Consider the following 10875-nt stretch of genomic DNA (forward strand, 5'->3'; position numbering starts at 1 on the left):
ACAACAGTCACGACATTTCAGATGGATGGCCTTCTTGCAACAGTTCCATTTGGTAATAAGGTACAAGAAAGGTACTTTGAATAAGGTTGTTGATATGCTTTCAAGGCCTATTATTGGTGTTGTTACTTTACTTAAGAATGATTCCATTGTACATGATAGTTACATAGAACAATATGCATCTGATGAAGACTTTAAAGATGTGTATGCTAACTTGAGTAAAGGGAATCATGTAGAGGAAAATGACTATCACATGCATAACAATTTGTTGTTTCATTTGGGCAAGTTGTGTATACCACTGGGGGAGAGGATAAATGTCATAAGAGAAGCTCATTCTTCTCTTATTGCTGGCCATTTTGGTGTGAGCAAAATAGTTGCACATCTACAGAGGTATTGCTATTGGCTTCGCATGGTAGATTCTGTTTCAAGGTTCATAAGAGGTTGTTCATTATGTGCTACAAGCAAGCCTAGCAATAGGAAGCTTGGTTTGTATACTCCTTTGCTGGTACCTTCTAGACCATGGGAGAGCATCTCTATGGATTTTGTAGGAGGTTTGCCAAAATCTCGAAAGCAACTTGATTATTTATATGTAGTAGTCGATCGTTTCAGCAAAATGTGTATACTTATGCCTTGTAAGAAAACTATAACTGTTGAACAAAATGCTGAATTATTTTTTCATCATGTATGGATTCACTTTGGTTTGCCTACTTCCATTATTAGTGATAGGGATTCCAGATTTGTGGGGAATTTTTGGTCCAACCTATGGGAGATGATGGACACAAAGTTGAAGAAAAGTATTGCTTTCCATCCACAAACAGATGGACAAACCGAAGTTGTGAACAGAACCATTGTGCACCTCTTGAGAGGTTATTGCAGCAAGCATCCCAAGCTTTGGGATGAACATTTGCACTACATACAACATGCTTACAATCGTGCCAAGCACTCTTCCACAAACACCTCACCGTTTGAAGCTTGTTTGGTTACTTGCCAAAATCACCTCTTGATTTCATTCTTGAGAAAGATGTCGCCATTGAGGGACATAGTGACATTGACAAAGCTCGTTCATTCATTGAAATAATTCAGCAAATACATCAGCAAATTCAAGAACAGCTTGAGAAGAGTCAAGGCAAGTACAAGGAAAGACACGACAAGCATAAAGTCGATCACAAGTTTCAAGAAGGGGATGAGGTATGGTTGTACATTAGTAAGGAAAGGATGCAAGGAGAAGGTAAAAGGTTGAAGCCTATTCGTTATGGTCCATTCAAAATCCTCAAGAAGGTTGGAAATAATGCTTTTCAATTAGATTTGCCTTCCTACATGCAAATGTATTATGTTGTCAATGTGGAGAACTTACGTTTGTATGAACCTCCTTTGATTGCTGATCATGAAAATGTTGTTCAGCTGCCATCTATAGAATATTTCTCGCCAGAATTCTTAGATGAGATGAAAGAAGATACAATCCTTGACAGAAGGACACGCACTTCAAGAAGGGGCAGTGTAGATTATGTTCGGGTTGGTTTCAAAGGCAGCAAACCGAACAAGGAAAAGTGGATGGTGGTGGAAAGAGTGAGGGAGCTGTACCCTCACCTCTTTAACAGGTAGTCGAAGGCTTTTGGGGTCCAAAAGCTTCCCAATGGGGAGGCGTGATCAGGTGCTCATGTCCTAAGTGTTGTAAAATGCTCAAAATTTAAAGTGCTTAGAACTGGTTCAAATTTGAATGACTGGAAATTTCTCGTCTTCCCGATTTCGTCGCCGCAAACGGTTCGAAAAACGGTCGTCGTATGAGGAAGTTATGGCAAAAAGAAGAATTTGTCTATAACATTAGAAATTTTAATTTTTCAAAAAAAAATTAAAAAAAGAATATTCCGCTAGCACGAAATCTGAGGCGACCACCCAAACATTAAATGTAACTGCAGTTAAGTTGGTGGAATTTTGGCAGGAGCGCCAAATTTGGCGGACCCGCCATAATTGGCGGAGCTATCTGGAGTTAACTAAAGTTAGTTGGAGCTTTTCTAGGGGCAAACTGGAGAAACTTTAAATGGCCATAACTTTGGCTAGGAAAGTCGGTTTTGGACGAATTTTTTTTTTATTTTGGGTATTTTCGACCTTCTGAAGCCATTGGTGTAGGTCTCACAGCTATCTGAGGTCATTTTCAAAGGTTTTGGAGCCGTGAAAGTTCAGGTATCCATTGGAGGTGATCCAATAGTCAATCCTGAAGGATTCAAGTGTTCTGAATCCATTTTTACCATCTATTTCTCCTGTAGATGCTTCTATTCAGCTTTATTTTCAATTTTAGCATTTAATAAAAAACAAGGACAAGCCTGTTTGGGAGCTTTGGACCCAGCACACGTAGCCCTGGAGGGGGTGAACTGCTTTATCAACTTCTTTTGCATTTGTGGTTGATTTATTTTGCAGAACAAATTCATTTTAATGTGTTAAACAGTAAAAGGAAATAACTATGCTATGCTTAAATGGGTCATGAACAGCTGATAATTTCATGTGTTTTCTTTCTGCAAGACATGGAAATCTTTTAAACATGTTTAATTCTGAATTGAATATCTTGCAAACAAATTTCAAGTAGTTTCAAATTCAGATCACACACCTAGTGATGAGTTCTTGCAGACCCTTCACAACCTTGCTATTGCGTAGTAGTTTCATGCATGTCTCCATAAAGGTAGTAAGCATTGAAGGATCCATCTCTGGTTCTAGTTGATCTTTACTACATGAAGTGGAGGCCTTTGTGAAGCTCTTCTTAGCTTCCATGAGTGTCTCCTTCGCACGCTCCAAATCGAACTCTAGTCCTTTGTTGGAGACTTGCGAACTCACGCTCTTTCTTCTGGCTACTTACCTTTGTCATCTCTTGTTGTGATACCGCTTCGGAGCACGATGTTTACATTCGGATCCTCTTCGTGTGGCTCAAACCTCATCATTTGTAGGTTCTGAGTCGATGGAGGCTGGAGTATTCCTTTATCGTGCAACCTCGCTATCAGTGTAGGGTAGTCCTCCGTCTCATGATAAAACTGGGTACAATATAAACATGATGCTCTCGTCGGATTTGTACAGTCATGGGCATAATTCCCTAGCCCTCTACAATTGTAACAAATCAGCTGTTCGCAACCCCTTCCTGGTCGCATTCCACCGCGACCTCGTCCGCGCCCCTGAAATCCAGTGCGCACCATTCCTAGATTTTGATCAAGGGCCCGCATTTTGGTCTGAACTCTATAAGCAAGAGGCCAATCCATCATCATTTCATAACTTCTACAGGTGCATTCATCATGACCAACTGATCTGCAGAAATTACAAAACAACTGTTGGGACATCTGCATATACTTTTGTAATAGGTGACAGTTATCTGTAGCGTGATTCCCTCCTATTTGAAAAATCGTGCACCATAATGCAAGTGCCGCACTTGGTCCTACTTGTGCCTTTGGTCTCAATGGCATCGGCCCTCCTCCCACTAAGTAGTTCACGAAGACTAGACAATGGTCCTTGTCATGACCCTAGCCTTTGCATTTTATGCACCATAGCTCCTCGTGCGCTTCTTTGTGAGTTGTCGCGTCCTATTTCAAACTCTGCATTTCCAAACACAAAATTTTCAGTTGTGCATGAATTTGTTGGACTCCCAGGCCAGGATCTTGTATTGTGGTCTCGTGCAGTGTCATTGCAATCTCCAAAGCTTCGGCCTAGGTGGATAACTTATGTTGTGCAAGCGCGGTCCTTAGATGCGGTGCTAGTGACGATACAAACCATACACAGTTTTGTCCATCCGTCAGGGCCATGTTGGCTTCGCGAATCATACTCTTCAGTCTCTAATCTAGCTCTCAGGGGGTCTAGCCTAGAAGCATTGTGATTTCCTTAAACTTGATAATCGACTGTGTCTCTGATTTTAGCCTACTAAATTTCTTGTTCAGCGCGGCTTGGATGTCTGTGATCCCCACGTTTTGACGGTCATTAGAATGCTTAATGTACCATGTTAGTGCATGATCTTGCAACATGCTTACCAGTGTTTCCTTCGTTATTTTGTCATCTGTGACTCTGTGCGCTTCCCATATGGCTTTTACTACAAACCAGAATTGGTCCGAATCTTCGTTCCCTACTCCTTTGAACACCTGCAACTTTATTGCACTCTCCATATCAAACTATGGTGGTGGCGGAGGTGGTGTGGGAGAAGATGGGGGTGAATATGGTGAAACCAGTGGTGGTGTAGGTGGAGGTGGTATGCGCAGAATTCGCTACCTTATCAGACTGATCGCACTTCTTGGTGAAACTTTCATGAGCTCTTCCTCACTTTCTCATCAAGGCAAAATCAAGGGGCTAGTTTCTATCTCTGTGCTACCTTCGTTTCTATAGATCCTCCCACTTCGCGTAGCCCCAAACATCAATTTATTCGCATAACCTGCTTTTCACATAGTAGCATTTCAATCCAAGTTTTCAAAGATTTAATGTACTTACCTCGTGGTCCTTTGAGGAAGCGCCATTCTGCCTCGCTATAGCTGACTGTCGTGATTCACTGTTCCTTCGATACTCGAGGATTCCTATTTTCCTGTGTCGTAAACTCGTGAATCTTTCTGTCCAACCACTTTTCAATATCTTTCTTTTTCGGATTCCAGTGACATGACATTAGACATCTCTTATGTAGATCCTGGTCCCAGCAACAGAACCATTTGTTGGCTTGTTGGGGCCTGACCTAGGTTCAGAGGTGATTTAGCCAAACAAATCCCATTACTACTGGCCCTTTCGGCAACAGTCCGTGAAGTGCAGACTGAGGTCTCACCCGAAGTAGTATGGGAGGGTGCTAGAACTAGGTTTCTGCACCCTAGAGATGTCTAATGAGTGGTCTGTGGTTCGACCCGGCGCGCGTTGCTACATGCACTTTCCTGTACTTCGCAGCCTATGATGTTGCCTTCATGCAACCCTACTCGGGGGCCGAACACTGTTATTACCAAAGTTCCTACTAGTAATCCAATATTAGTTGATTAACTTAGCTTAATTGTATGCTTTCAGTTATACTTAACAATATTCACAATTTTAAAATATCTGTGGAAAAATCATGTTATCATTTTTTGGAAAACAAACGTTTCAGACTAGCTTAGTGAGTCCATCATCAAGGTAATATGATCTGCATTTTGAGAAGAGAGAGCGTGAAAGCATGGAGCAATTAATAGTTAATTGAGATAAATATTTAATGTCAGCTTCATAAATTCTTAATTAATTAATATAAATTTATTACTTTATTTATTATAAACAATATAATTTCAATTTATATCCAACAGATAATAACCCAAGAATAGATACACGGAATTAAGATAAAACTTCTCTTTATTATTCTCTTCCTTCGGTTACAGACTTGACTCCACCTATGCACTCAGGTGTAGGGGTCCGCGCACTCAGTTGCAGACTCTACTAGGCCTCTACGCACTCAGTTGCAGACTCTACTAGGCCTCTGCGCACTCAGCTGCAGACTCTACTAGGCCTCTGCACACTCAGCTGCAGAGCTTTTTCCTACTCTACAACACACTCAGACTCCTTCTCTTTTCTTCTACTTCGCTATCTATCTGATTCCATTCCATATCTCTTTACAACTTAGAGCCTCTCTCTATTTATACAATCCCATGGTCCACGAACCATGGGTAGGCCGACATTACATTCAAAACTAGGGCGGACAACCCTATGACTCTAACATACATTTTGTGCCCGCAATTCATGGAGCTTTACAAAAATATCAACTCAAAACTTGGGCTTTGAGCCCCAAAACCTACCTTTGGGGGATTCCATGCCCAACATGGAGTATGTAGCACCATCTACCATTGCATAATTTCAATGGATTTGCAATACTTGATGAATACACCTAATGTATATTCTCCCCCTTGATCTGATTGAAGAACCTTGATGTATTGACCTATTTACTTCTCAACCATATTTTTAAATTCTTTAAAGTATCAAAATACATTATTTTTATTTCTCATAAAATAAAACCATGTATATTTTGTGCTATCATCTATAAAAATTAGGAAATAATATGATCCACCAAGTGACATTTTTTTCATGGGGCCACACATATCTATATGCACAAGTTCAAGAATCTCTATTTTTCTTTTATCTATATGAGTATGGAATTTTTCCCAATGTATCTTTCCTAGTGCACACCATTCACATGTAGTATGTTCATTTTTAAGCAATGGAAGTCTCTCCGCCATTCCTTGTGTTTGAAGCAATAACAAATGTTGATAATTAAGATGACCGTACCTTTGGTGCCATAAAAATTATGTTGTCATGGTTGTGGATTCCAATGCCTGACAACTCTTTCTTGTTACGCCAAGTTTGTATGAACCTCTAATTCTTACTCATGTTGTAATAATATTTTGATGACACTGCATATAATTCACCACACAATGTGAAATTATAAATTCTACCTTCAAATTTTTGTATGTTATGTTAAACATTAAGATTAAGTTCTTCTTTATATTAGACACATACATCATATTATTTTTAAGTTTCTTAACATAACCCTTTGGTAATGTTATAGATACATCACCATATCATTTAATTTGATGTGAACAACCACACCTAAGATATATATTAGCACCATTATTTGTTTCATGATGATTTTCAAATCAATCCTTATTACAAGATATATGAATGGAGATACCAGAATCAATAAAGCATGCATTTGAGTATTATGTTCCAACAGAAAAGGCAACATTGAAATAAGTAATCTAATATTTTTTAAGTCATCATTCATTGTTTATTATCTATCAACGGAATGATTAGTATGTCTTATATTTCTATGTTTGGACTCATGATACTTCCTTTTAAAGCAATATCTAGAATAGTGTTCAAACTTGCCACAGTAAGAACATGTATCATTCCTTTTAACATTAACATCAAATTTTTTTGGTGTCATACCTTGATTTGGCTTTGCATATTGTGGCTTACTTCCCTTATTTCTTTCCATGGCTTTCCAATGGAAGGATTTTCACTTTCGCCATCAAAGCTTGAATTATGAGACCTGCAATGATCCGAATTTGATCGATAAAGAACTGTCAAAGAACCATGATTGTATCAGGTCGAGACAAGCATCAACAAAATTCCAAAACAACGATCAAAAACACCCTGAACTAGTGGCAATGGCAGCCAGCGTGGAACGACGAGGACCCCGGTCAAAGCGCGCTGACCGAGGCCCATGGAGCGCGGGAGGTCAAAGTAGCCCCTGGGAAGCCTGGATCGGGAAATGGAGGTGATTTTCGATGCGCAAATCACACATCGCTGGGCGAAAAGGGCCGAAATGGAGAAGCCCCAAGCACTAGGTCGTGTGGGGAGCTGGAGAACCGTGGGCGAAAGGCGAAAAGCGCTAAAGGACAAAGGCGGGACTTGCACTCTGGAAACCGGTGGTATTAATCGGGGCACCCTTAAATGATAAATGGTTTTGGAGAAATTGGAGTGATCCCACTCAGCGGCCGACGCGTGGCAAGAAAAGGAGAGAGAAAATCGTTGTTTATCGTGCACTAACAGTCGAGCAAGTCAACTGTGCGAAACATGCATATGGCATTGGATCCAGATTGGACGGCTGAGATCGTGCCCGATGGGAGAAGCGGAATCGACGAGGGATTAAGCTGTGTTTTAGAAGGATTTGAGGTCCATTTGACCACCACGGTGGAGGAAGACTTCATCCATGATGTAACCAAAGAAATGAACCGATGAAGCAGGCTGGCAGTTACAGGAGGACATGTGGCCACTCCCTGAGCGCTGATGATGACGCAAAACAGGGAACTCCAAACGTAGCTACAGAAGGTAATTCGACGGAGGTGGAAGAGGAACCGAACAAACATGGGAACGAATGGCTTCAAATCCATGAAAAAAGATAGAAGACACACAATAGTCAAAGACAATATCAAGAGGAGGACGAGAGACAGAGAAACCAGAACCCCAAGAGGAGGATGGTACATAGAGAAGAAGACAGAGGGCTGAGCTGACCAAAGGCAGCGTCGAGCACCAGAGAGCTTGAGAGATTCAAGCCATCCCCGAGAGGAACTGTACAGACTGAGCACCACATTGGGTTCTCTCCATTGTAGACTAGAAGTTCATAGAGCTGGTAGGCAGAAGAGCCTGTGCACTCTAGTGGCTTGAGAAATCCAAGAACCACCCTGCCGAGCAAACCTGCTTCAAGAGAACTCACATTGACAGAATCCTGTCAAATTTATACAAAAAAGAACTAGAATTTCACAGGGAATGTGATGGTGTGGTCTATTTTCAGGGAACCAACAACAAGGAATCTTTGCAGAATCTTGTCAAATCTAAAAGATTCCCTTAGAAGTTAATTTTTTACAAAAGCATAATGATGTTGATTTTATAGTCATTTTTCATATAATTTCGTAAAGAGCACAGTGGTGTGATCAGAATTTCCATCTGAGCAGCGGATTTTTCAGCCATCCCTAAGAAGGAACCTTTGGCGGAATCTTCGAGATCCCCGAGGGTCCAGATTTCGACGGTGTCAGAAGGGGTCAAGTTTATAGTCATGTGACACGATTTCACGCCACGAATTCAACGGTGATATCTGTTTTTGCATCATAGCTTTGCAATTTAAGGCCATCCCCGAAAGTGGAGGTATATGATGTTGTTATGCCATGTCTTTCTTCTGATTCGTTGAGATGATGTTTTTGTTGTTGAGATCTTTATTACTATTATGTTGAGAGATACTTGTATGTCACATCATGTGAGAATTTATTAGCTTGTCATGTTGAAGGAAGGCCCATTTGAGTGAGAGTTTTTTAGAACATCTCATGGAGAAACATGTCACTCTAGTTGATGGAATTTATCCTTATAATAACAAAGAATGTACTATGTACTCATCATCATCTTGCAGCATTTAATGAAGTGGTCTTCCCCACTCTTGAAACCAGGGCCCAAAGACGTAACACACACTGGGTGAACTCCATTATCAATGTGTTTGTTTTCTTGATATGATGGTTGTCGTTATGTTTCTTCTTATTTATAGTATGCACATGTGGCTTTTCATGTTATTTCATATGTAATTCTACTAACATCATAGAATTAAAATACCTTGGTTGATTCTGGTAGCTGATGAAGTCTAGATCAAGTTTGGTATCAGAGTGGTCTTCCCGTCGATGTGAATTGCGAGTGTGAATGAGTGAACATGCAACAAGAAGGGAAATGGAAAAAAACAGATATCTCTACGAGGACCTCCAAAGGATGGCACACATGGTGGACATAATGTATGAAGATTATGAGGAGAAGATGGCAAGAGAAGAATGGGAGAAAGAAAGAGCATAGGATGATGCTGCATCTACCCCCTTGAGTGAACATTCTTCTTCATCATCTTCTCATCATTCAAATGAGAAGATCAATCAAAGCCTTCAAGCAGAGAATGTTGAATTGATGAGACTTCTACGAGAAGAAAAAGAGGATAAGCAGAGGTTGCAGCTTCAGTTATGAGCCATGAAAGAGGCCTTCTAAAAATTGAAGTGCGACGAAGGCTTAGCAAAGCCATCGTCACATGTTTCAGAATCGACAACGGAGGTAAACAATTTTGATCATTCTTCAGTTTCATTTTCACATGACACTATTTTTGTTGGAAACATGGAGGTACCCATTTCAGGAACTAGCATGAGACTCCTTACCAAGATGGGGTATAAAGGAAGAAGACTTGGTGTTAATGGCCAAGGAATGACTCAACCATTGGAGGTTGTACAAATACCTCGATTTGCAGGTTTGGAATACACTAAAGGAGAGTGTTCAAAGGCAGAAGAAGCTTCCAATACATTGTCAAATCCATCAAAGAAAAAGGATGATTAGCACACATCAAAATCCTCCCATGACAGTGCACATTGCAAAGGAAGAGGTAAGGCAAGCTCTCATCGTCACGATTGCACCAGAGATAGTCAAGAGAGGTATAAAAAATCTCGATATTCTAAAATTCATTTGATTACAAGCATATTGCTAATGATGAACAGAAATCGTGGAGTAGAAAACCACGTAGCTTTTGTGGTTTTCATAACCATGTGGTTGTTGAGTGTTGGAAGAGAAAGACGGAAAGAAAGAGGATGAGGCATGAAAGGCCTTCTCCACATCAGGGAAAGAAGAAGGTAAAGCAAGTATGGAGGAAGAAGATTTTTTGCAGTCATTGCAACAAAGGTGGACATCATGGAGCCACATGTTGGAGGCTTCATCCAAAGAAACATCTCAAGGACAAAGCATCCGTGCAGAAACTAGTTGGAAAGGTTGTTCAATAAGCGAATAAGCTCCAGGATGATGATCCATTAACTTTGATTAGTGAGAGATGGTTTTACTAGATATGGTATTTTTTAATGGCCACCTTTTATAAATCATGTGTTGCAATATAATTGTAAAAGTGGTTATGTGTTTTCCATCGCTTGTTAAAACAATGATGGTGTTTTGGCCTTTAGGTGGAGTATTGTTTTTTATTCTGATGTAAATGTGACCAAATATTTTTTCTTATAAACTCTTGGAAAGTAAGGGGATTCTTGGGTCATGATTGGCCATATGATTGAGCATGTAGTTTGTAAAGATTGTACTAAATATTTGCAGAGGATGTAGGTGTCGATTCATCACTTATGGCTCCGAAGAACAACGGTGAAGGAGAAGGAAGGGTGACTTATCAGGACACTTGGTGTAGAAATTCTGACTATAGATTAACCTGATAATGCAATATAACTAAAGCAAAATGCTTTAATCTACTTATACAATCAATTAGCGGAAGCTTAAAATATTTGAGAAAGATCAAGTGGAACACATATAACCAGAGAAGAATCAAAGCACATGAAACATAGAAGAATACTATGGGGAAAGCCTCAGCTAAAAACCCCACTATTTGTATTATCATTACAAGTTGGAAATATC

This window comes from Pinus tabuliformis, chromosome 6 (genome assembly GCF_031772625.1).
Source record: "Pinus tabuliformis cultivar Carrire ecotype Pingquan chromosome 6, CPIR1, whole genome shotgun sequence".
Lineage (NCBI taxonomy): Eukaryota > Viridiplantae > Streptophyta > Pinopsida > Pinales > Pinaceae > Pinus > Pinus tabuliformis.